The following is a 10,588-nucleotide window of genomic DNA, read 5'->3' on the forward strand; positions in this document are numbered from 1 at the left end:
AATACTGTATTGACGCTAATTTTAGCATTGTAGAGCAAACATTTTGGCCTTTCATGGTGAGTAAAGTGCGCATGCGCAAAAATCTCGTCTCCTGATGAACACCTGCGTCGCAATTTAATATTTTTACCTCATGTTTACGTGACTTTTCGTTACAACATCAAGACTATACGAGAATAAAAATACGATTTAAATGAACAAGCGGCCATACCTGGTTTTTGAGCTGCAGGAGAAGGCACTTGAGGTGAAAGCGGCTCGGCGTCTCTTTCGTGTCCGTCTTTGAGGCAGCCAAAGTCGGGCTGATGACGGATGCGGCTCCGCTGGAAGGGTGGACCCTCTTCTCCTCTCGGCTGCACGGGCTCCTGCTGCGCAGAGCGAAGACTCCCTCTCGCCTCTCAGCTGCAACACTTTTATTTTTTTCCAGCAGGTGAGTTTAAAGCAACGCCCTCTTTTTTTTTTTTCCTAACTGTGAGGCGTGGAGGAAATGCTCGTAAAATCTAATCTTATTGTCGCAACCACTCAAAACACATGTTGTCTTTTTTGTTTGTTTGTTTGAAAGCAACCTTGTCAAATGACCTCCATATACTTATTTATGTATTTTAATACGTGCCCCAAAAGAGAGATTTTTACAAGAGTTTTATTTTTTCCGCAAGTGATTTGAACGCTTCGCCCCGCTTTTCACGCCCTCCATCTAAAGAGCTTGTGTTGCTACTCGCATATTTTTATATCATTTATAACACGTGTATCAAAATATGTCGGGGATTTCTCAGCAGCAAAATGTTTTGTTTTGTTTTTTAATCAAGTCCCTTTTTCACTGTCCCCACCTCTGCTTTAGGGAGTGGCGTTCAAGAGCCGCTCGTAAAATCCCAATATTTCGGTTCTCGCAAATAAAAAATAAACAAACAAAAAATTTACTACATTGCCCAAATGATTAAAATCAACAAATACAGTTACATTTCTATGTAAAATGTTTCAATTGTAAATTATTGTACAGATGGTAAACACTTCATTTTCTACAGTCGGAGCGGGTAGGGCCATACGAAATGTATAAAAAATATATATAAATATATTAAACAACGCATTCATGAGGTATCAGCGCATTTGTGGGGTTTCTCCGCTACTGCACTTACTCCCACATTCCATATACAAGTAGGTTTAATCAAAAATCTCAATTGTCCTTCGGTGTGAATTTGATTGTGAATGTTTTATATGTCTGCCCTGCGATTGGCTGGCAATCACTTCAGGGTGTCCCCCGCCTGCTGCCTGAAGACTGCTGGAATAAGCTCCAGCACAGCCGTGACAATCATGTTGAGAAGGAGATTAGAAACTGGATGGATGGCTGGATGTTTGTATGTCTGAAACCAAATTGTTATATGGCTTTTATATAGTTTTTTTTTTTCTATTTGCATGGCGGGCCGCAGATGGCCCACAGGCCATAGATTTCCAAGCTTCAAGATCCAGGAAGACAAGGGGCTGTTTTTGTGTTGGAATGCAGAGACTTGTCCATACCTGCAGCAAGACCAGGGTAGGTGCAAGTATATACAAAAGTGGGTTAGCGGGGACCACACGTTTAAGAGGCTGACATTGCGAAATGCATTAAAAGTAATCCATCTTTGCTGACAAATGACAAAGAAAAGTTTGAATGTAAAATAAAAGTTTAAATGTATATAAACGTAATGTGTAAAAGATGCAAAAATGATTCATTTTCATGTTTTAATTCATCATCAAGAATCAATCATCCAATTATGCAATAAAATTGTCTTCATGTACATGGTTTAGGTCCTTATTGACATTAAACATGATTATTAAACGAAATAAATGAAAAATTGTTGACTATATGTAACATTTCTTAATTTTACTATTTATTTTATTAAATTAATTAATGGAACAATTATTTTAAAAAGGTAATGTAATATAAATATTTTTTTGTTTTCTTAGTTATCATTGGTACGTTTAGTAAACAAGGTGAAAAGGAAGGAGACGTGGTTGTGATGTCACTTCATACGTAAGTACGTACTGTACGTCAAATCAGGTAAAAGTGTCTACCTGCACCCGACCAATGAGCTTTTGGTCTTAATTCCCTAACCATATATGGTCAGACCCTCTTAAAAATGGAGAAGAGAAGAAGAGGTAACGTAAGGCGGGGTCTGTTCATTTTTTTCTGCTGCTGGGGTGTAAAACCTTTTCAAAGCCTGTCATTAGCTGCGCACCAACCAAGGGTGGAAGCGGACCGCATAGGCGGTGTTGCTGGCTTGTTGCAACACGACAGGATGACGCCGAACACACATTTTTTATGCTCAAACCATGTGTGTGTGCGTAGAGTTAAGAGCCGTTCAGGCAATGTTTTAGGAAATATTTTAAAATGGTGTTTTGAAGTGTAAAAACGAGTTAAACACTGTTTATCTTAGACCAAAGTGGCAAGGTCGGCAACATGGCTGTCTCCTGTTGGACGCGAAATTGCATTTGACAAGAACGAAACTGAAATGACGCGTATCTATCCGATATTGATAATGATTTGGTCATGAAATTATCGATCTTTGGATTGATCCACACGCCACTAGTTCAAAGCGCATGCTCGCTGGCATGCATTACTTACGCTACAAACATGGCTGCTAAAACAGTGGAGCGAGTTTACAAAAGCACAGTCACTGTTGGGAATTTAGTGACATTTCCGACCCTTCCAATTATTAAAAAAAGTGACCAGTGATTTTAAAATCTGTTAAGCCACATTTTAAACATTTGACCCAGTGATTTGTCATGTCATCATTTTAATATGTGTAGTTGAGTTATAAAATATTCATCAAATATTAAATAAACAAATGCCAATATTCTAAATATTTTGTACATTTAACCTTGACTGATTTTTTTAAATTGGGAATTTGATACAAAAAGTAACAAATATAGTTAACAACTTTCATGGGAAAAGGGTGAAGTAAAACAAAACATTACAGGACTCTTGATCATGTAAATACTCAGCGGGCCAAATAACTGGACAGATCGGTCCATGTGGAGCTCACGGGTCATAGCTTGCCCACCCATGCTCTAGACGTTTACTCAGCTTTCGTGTCATGAGATTCACTGACGTTTCACACAGTTAAACTTAAATACAACCTCTTCGGGGAAATGTTTCTTTTTTTTCCCGCAGTTTAAATGATTAATTTTGTTTCGGACTAAGTCAATCAGGGTTACACACCAGTCCCATTTGCATCATGCCAAAACATCAGATGGAGTCTGTCAGCCATCATCCTGTTAGTTCATTTCACACAGCCGCAGGGCAACAGTTTTCTTGTTGTTGCACCACTTCACATATGACTTCCTGCTTTGCAGCACAATGACACGCCTGTGCAGTGTTGGAAGACAAAAACAAGTATGCAGACAAAACGGGTTTGTAAAGCACATGAAGGCGTCTGGATGGAGCAATGCAATACACCTAAAAAAAAAAAAATCTAATCAGTTATGTAAGCTTCCTTAAGGAAAGAGCACGTGCAGTCATGTCCTGCGAGTAACTGGAAAGTTACAGTGAAGAAGGGGGAAGCCACATTTGGTTTTGTCACATGACAGAGGGACTGATGTAACAGGTGGGTTGCACACATGTATGTATAGAGTCTACAATTAAGAGACACTATACACAAAAGCTGGAAAAAAAGTTTTCTGCCAATGACTGCATCGGTGTGTCAAGGTATATCATTCATCACTACCGTCAGACCATCCCACCCAAGCACTCAAGAGTGCACTCAAGAACTGGTACACTAATATGACAGTTAGAGGTCACATACAGCGCAGAAAACTAAGAGGGCACATATTTTTGTCCTACAAATGGTTTTCGTAACACTTGCTACACAGTCATTATGACTGTGTTAGCATAGGTACAAATTTAATCAGAAACCAACACCCCAATAATGATATTACATATAGATTAAAAAAAAATCATTAAAACAAATGTGACCAAAAAGTCAAAACTGGGTTTTCGTGATAGATAAAAGAAAATAGCAGCAGCTAGCATTTTTCTATGACCCACTAACCTCAAAATAGGAGTCTATGGAAAAGAAAATTGTCAGACCTTTTAAACGCAAAGGCTTTAAAAAATTAAAAATAAAACTACAACACATCAGCTTTTTATGTTTTTATTTGTATGATTTTTTGGTGTTTTATTGTTTGTTTCTCATCAAAAGAATCCTGAGGTATTCACAATATAATGGCATTTATTCTTCTTTGAAATGAAACTGAGGGATGTGGGGGGGAGGCGAAATACAGCAAGAAAAAAAAGGGCAGTAAAGCTGTGAGACTTGATACATACATCTTCATGGTGGGAAAAAAAAGAAGAAAAAAAGGGAACTAACAGTCTGTTAGTTCTCTCTCGTCTTTATAGTGGAAAAACTACTTAGGTGAAGCTACAGCCAAACAGAATAAATCAAAAATATTTAAAAAACTCGGCATGAACAGGAAATGGGTGATAAAAATAAAATAAAGAATTGGACACAATTCCAAATATGGCAGATATTTGTTTGTTGTTGGGGTACAGAGTAAATAAAACAAAATAAAATGGACGAGTTTAAGCCAGTAAAGCTAAGTGTGCTGGCGGGGTGTTTGTATTTCGATAAATTTAGGTATGGTATATTATTATTATTATTATTATTATTATTATTATTATTATTATTATGATATACTTTGACTGCTCGCTTCTCAAGTAAAAAAAAATAAAAAAATACAACTCAAAAGACACGCATCAATAATAAATATATATAATCAGTGAAGAAAATACATCGTTCAATATTCTTGCTGTGTCACAGATAAATAACAAAAAAAAACGCTCAAGACAACTTAAAAAATACGGGGGGAGTATGCAACGCAAGACACGAACAAATAATAAAATTATAATCATAACAAAAACCCATTACAAGTGCAACATCAGTATGACAGCTTTTGGAAAACAAAAGAAAAGCTCTTGTGTTTGACCGATCAGTTCACCTACTACAGCATCAAACAAACAAAAGGAAGAATACAAAAATAATCATAACACAAAATTTAAAAAATAACATGTCAACTCAAAAGTTGTGTTTGTGGAGGAGGGGAGGACAAGAAAGGAACAGCACAAAATTTATAACCCATATTTGGGGCAATGAGTTATAAAACCATCAAGATTTCGGATCAATCCACAACAATGCATCATCACAACGCTATTAATGTTGAGTTTAAGTAGCGGCTAAAATCGGGCGGACATCATTTGCAGCCAGAGCTGCACATCCACCCGGCTATCACCTGAAGTAGAACCTCGGAAGTTGAGGAATTTCTGTGATGGAAAGGTGGACTTTCAAGTCGTTACAAATTCAAAACTATTTCCCTCTCATAGGAAATAATACCAAGTGAAATATCCATTTATTGACTGTACAGGTAACGCTTGAAGTAACTATTTCATATCGATGTCCATCGAAGTATGAAACCAAAAAAAAAAAAAAAAAAAACTACTCTACTGAGCAGCCACACCCTTTTCCTATGTTGCAAAAAGGTCAGTGATTATAATCACACTCTTCAACTTTGGAGGTTCCACTGTGGATTAACTATTTGTTCAATTTGGTGTCATCTTTGCCCTGAATAGTATCCATAACAACTCAGAAATAAAATCATTTGAAAAACATCATGATAATCTTACATTATATGAGCAGTCAAATAACAATGATCATTAAAAAAAAAAAAAAAAAAACCAAATTAAATAATCATTGTCATAATCATCATCACTAAAGACTTTTGGTAAACACAATACAGCCTAAGTAAAAATAAAAAAAATAAAAAGGACAAGACAGCTTTTTAACAAATACTGTGTGTGTGTGTGTGTGTGTGTGTGTGTGTGTGTGTGTGTATGAAGTGCGACTGTGAGCTTGACATGAGAGCTTATCAAAAATAATTCAACATTCCTAGCTATTTAAAAAAAACAAAAAAACAAATCATGTGCATCACCACCCCCTATAGAAGATGGGGAAATATACGGAAGAAACAAAATGACAGTGATTACAACTGTGACAATGACGTACACTTGGTAGACTTTACGGCAGGGGGAGTAGACAGATGTTTATTTTTACATATTATGGGGGTGATATATTAAGAGTCTTATTTGTTTTTTTGTTTTGTTTTGACAATTGCATGAATGGGCATAAAACATAATTATGTGATCCCCTCCTGAATTTTAAGTTTCGTCACTTGCCGGGGACAGGTTGGACTGAATTAATGGCAGTTTCATTCACTTCAATGGGTAAGGATGTTTTGAGTTACAAATGTGGTGACAGAAATATATCAGACTTGTATCTCAAGGCACCCATGCATATTTATTACTTTCTGCCAATATATACCAATACGCAACATTTTTTCTTGTTTCAATGACATTAACATTTTGAAAATCCATCCTTAATGCTGACTTGTATCAGTTCTTATGGTTGTGTGTGTATTATTCATCTTGAGTGTATGTGATTTCCTTGTGAAATTCAGCAGGGGATCAAATCCTTATTTCCTATACTGAATATGACCCACGGCCTGTGGGTTCCCCACCCCTGGGTTACAGCATTGATCTAACACCTCCCACCACCCCCGAAAAAACAAAACAAAAACGAGCAAACATAATCCCTCCCACCCTGATAACAATCCTTAATGGATTCTGCTCATTGAAAACTTGCTGTGTTGAACTCAAAGGGCGGGAGTCTCTTTATAATATACCACTAATAGCAAGCTGACATGGTTTTGCATGACTGCATAGTGACGATGATATTTGGTTTACTTACAGATGGGATTTAAAACACACATAAATACGGAGAGGGAAAGAGAGAGAGTGAGGCAGCTGCTGGACGCCAAGGCACAGCTCAAGGTAGGCGCTAGCAGCTAGCTTCACTGTTTATATACACAGCCGGCGAGCTAATATACATATCAAGCCAGAGTGGGATCACTTTAAATATTTGGTGTCTCTACATCAGAGCTGGGGGAGCTTTTATCTAGATCTTACAAAGTTCTCCTGGAGTCAAACTAGATCAAATGGGTCCGTACTGGGCCCACTCGTATTCTACAATCCAAGTAGCACAAAAAGCATGTGTTGGTGCACATCAGCTTATAAACAAAAAAAGTTTAGACAGTGGGAGACTGGGATCACCTGGTGGTTGGGGGAAGGACAAGCATCCAGTCATTCATGACTGGATGCCGAGCACCAGAATTTACTTTTTGTATGCGTCAGTCCTGTCGATATAAACCGTGGCTTTAAAGTCAAGTCGCTAAAAATAGACAAAGGGCCGAGCTGACCAACACCCTTTAATTGCAATTTTCATGTTTTATCAATGCGAGCCAGAAGGTGCACTTTGGCTTCACTCGGCTTGAATCGGATGCTGCCAAAATGTTATTATTATTACAATTATCTGCACCAAATGCCAAGCTCTTCATGTGATACTATTCTGTCGAAATTGGCAATGTCGTTTTTATTTGCAAAATCTTATAGGGCAAAGGTTGACAATTTTTTCAGAACTTTAACAGTTGAAATAATCTGTGTGGGTTTAAAATCATTTCTCCTAACTAATAGTAATCATACATAATAACTATGACATGAAAAGGATCTGTACCACCAGCCATAATGATCTGTCACCAGTGTGAGTTGACAGTAACGGAAAATACATTTTTGGACTTTTCTGAATTCTCAGTGAATAACATGGAGTAAATTTCAGCTTATTTGCGGTTCAGCACGCATAAATTGGCTGATACAGTGAAGCCAAAATGGGGAAACATCCAATTGTGGACTTTCCTATTACGGAAGACCCGCAATGCCGCTTCTTTAGACTGCTCGGCCCCATTCACGTGATGTCTTGTGCCAGTCTCCCTCTGTACAGTATAAATGAGCACACAAAAGTGAACTGCTATACCATAGCGCCCCCTATAGCCACTCAAAAACACAACTCATATATATATATATATATATATAAAAAAAAAAAACAGCTGTTACACTGACAATGTATTTGTTAGGTTGAGTACACCTTTGGTGTGTAGTTGTCAAGCTTGCAGTGGATGGACATGACCCCTCTGGACAGACAGACACCCTCAAATCCGCCTCTGGTGTTATGACGTGCATTTGTTTTTTGATGCAAGATGACAACTGTAGTTACATTGTGTCATGAGAACTTTTCTCTCACTTGCGATTCACTTTCCTCAAAACATGCTCTTCTGGTCAGTATTTGGTAAAAACCCATGCGGACTTTGCATTGGAGTTCACTTATTTGGCAGGAAGTACTTTGTCCTTTGGGGAAAAAGAAGTGACGGCAGCGTCGAAAGCAATTAACACAATTAAAATACAAACTCAAAAATAAAAATAGTAGCAGCAGTAAATAAATACTTTGAACGGAACACCACAAATCATCTACTAGCTCTCTGGCTAAAAAAATAATAATAATAAAATAAAGGTTGGCGTCACACCATGAAAGCTTTGTACAATGGCGGATATTTTCTCCTCTCAGTTCTCTCTCTTTTAGCACATACTTCACTTTCTTTTGTCTGCGTCTCATACTTCATTTCCACTTTCTCAACCACTTTACCTCCCTTTCCATTTCTGTTCATCTTTACTGCCATCCAGACAACATCTCATCTCTCGCTCTCTTTCTGACACTTAACTGTTTCCTGGCTTGCTCAGTACCACTCTTGACTTCTCTCTCTCCCTCACTCTCTCTCTCTCTCAGTGATTTGCTTTGGTGCCTTGTCAGTCAAGTCTTCACGATACTAATTCCACAATTAACAGCCTCATTTGTCGACAAACAACATTCAAGTTTACATCGTTGATGCGAAACAAGTCTACACATTAAGTCTATTCTCATGAGAATTTAGTAGGATATCACACTTAAGTCATGCACCAAAATGACTGATTCATCTAACAATTGGGGGTTGCCTGAAAACATGATTTTTTTTTTTGGTGCCGATTATTAACAGGAGGACCAGATACTGAAAACCACAAATTCAACATTAATCTAAAATCTCAAGGAAATGCTTGACAAACTGATCTAATTAAAATGTTTCACTTGGCATGTAACAATGATTCTATTTTCAAGACAATAAATGCGCACGTACAACAATATACAGCGATGAGTTTGTGAATCAGTGTTTGCTTATTTGAAAAAAAATGGGAAAAACTCAGCTTATGCATTATTGAAAAAATATTTACATTCTATCATGTCATGTATGCTTAAGTCCAACGGTTGTCTCTTCAGTTATATGAAAGGTGTCTTCCCTCAATTAGTGTACAATACAATACTACACGACGATATTTCAATATTTTACATCCGCCATTGCAAACCCTGTTTTGGCATGTGTCGCCCTTCTTCCACCATTTAACTTTTCGGTGGGATGCGGTTTCATGTCTGAGATTTTGAAGTTGCATTTTAGATAATACCGGTAGTTTAAATTTGGCAGGGTGTTACCAACACTGAGATGTCAAATTTTGAAGACTTATTTTCACTTGACATGTGGGCCAGTGGTTAGGGCGTCGACCTCACAGTGCAGAGGTACCGGGTTAAATTCCAGCTCCAGCATCCCTGTGTGGGGTTTGCATGTTCTCCCCGGGCCTGCGTGGGTTTTCTCCGGGTACTCCGGTTTCCTCCTACATTCCCAAAAAACATGCATGGCAGGCTGATTGAACACTCGAAATTGTCCCAAAGTGTGAGTGTGAGCGCGGATGGTTGTTCGTCTCTGTGTGCCCTGTGATTGGCTGACAACCGGTTCAGGGTGTCCCCCGCCTACTGGCCGAAGACAGCTGGGATTGGCTACAGCACCCCCTGCGACCCTTGTGATCGGAAAATGGATGGATGTATTTAAAAAGAGATCACTTTTCACTGCATCCGAGGGAATTGTAACATGGTATTCGAAAGCCTATATTTATGGCAATGTTCAATGTTCAGTACGATTTCCTACTAAATTGTGGTGAGAACAGCTTAGAATGTCTTTGAGAATGATCTGTGTACCTTTATAATTTCCTGTTCAATGAAGTGCAGTCATCTAGGAAGGAAATGATCCCTAAAAATCATCGGAAAATGCTCATTTCAGCCAGTTAAAGTAGCAATCTGTCACCTCGAGCACATCAAAAGTACTTGAGACATGATCACAAATTTTAAAAACGCCACTTTAAGTGTGGCTTCAGAACATATGCAAGGATCGCTTGCTTCGTTTGAACATCAATGGAAATAGTTGACTGTTATTGCACCGTAAGGCGTCTCAAGTCTCTTGGCCGCCACCTCACAGCCGCAATCACCTTTGGTCTGGAAAACACTAAACAGCAGAGGCAGACAGAGAGGACGAGGTAGACAACCATGTGGAGTAGGCAGATGCTCCACAATTGATGACGCCATTCCTGCCCTTTTTCAGTTTCTTTGTACAAGTTGAACGTCTGCGTCTCCTTGCGGAAAAAGCAACACCACGAGTTAACAGTCCCCCCAAATAGTCATCAGAATGACCTTCCTTTCCAACCCACCAATTTCCTTCCAATCTACTCTCAGTTCAGATCAACTCATTATGTACGCGCGCACGCACACACACACACACACACACACACACACACACACACACACACACACACACAAAAAAA

The 10,588-nt window shown here is 38.5% G+C and overlaps 1 long non-coding RNA gene across 2 annotated transcripts in view; it reads left to right on the forward strand.

The window, feature by feature from the left end:
- Nucleotides 1-210: 210 nt before the first annotated feature.
- LOC109511103 (uncharacterized) overlaps nucleotides 211-10,588 on the forward strand; it is a 31,252-nt gene continuing 20,874 nt past the window's right edge. The window contains exons 1-2 of one of the 2 annotated variants that reach the window (XR_002167248.1): nucleotides 211-424; nucleotides 1,419-1,522. This is a non-coding gene — a long non-coding RNA (uncharacterized LOC109511103). Of the gene's footprint in view, nucleotides 425-1,276; nucleotides 1,523-6,769; nucleotides 6,851-10,588 lie in introns of those variants that run through there. The other variant, XR_002167247.1, reaches the window with a different exon arrangement.

The sequence above is a fragment of the Hippocampus comes genome, unplaced genomic scaffold (genome assembly GCF_001891065.2).
Source record: "Hippocampus comes isolate QL1 unplaced genomic scaffold, H_comes_QL1_v1.1 scaffold7, whole genome shotgun sequence".
Taxonomy (NCBI): Eukaryota; Metazoa; Chordata; class Actinopteri; order Syngnathiformes; family Syngnathidae; genus Hippocampus; species Hippocampus comes.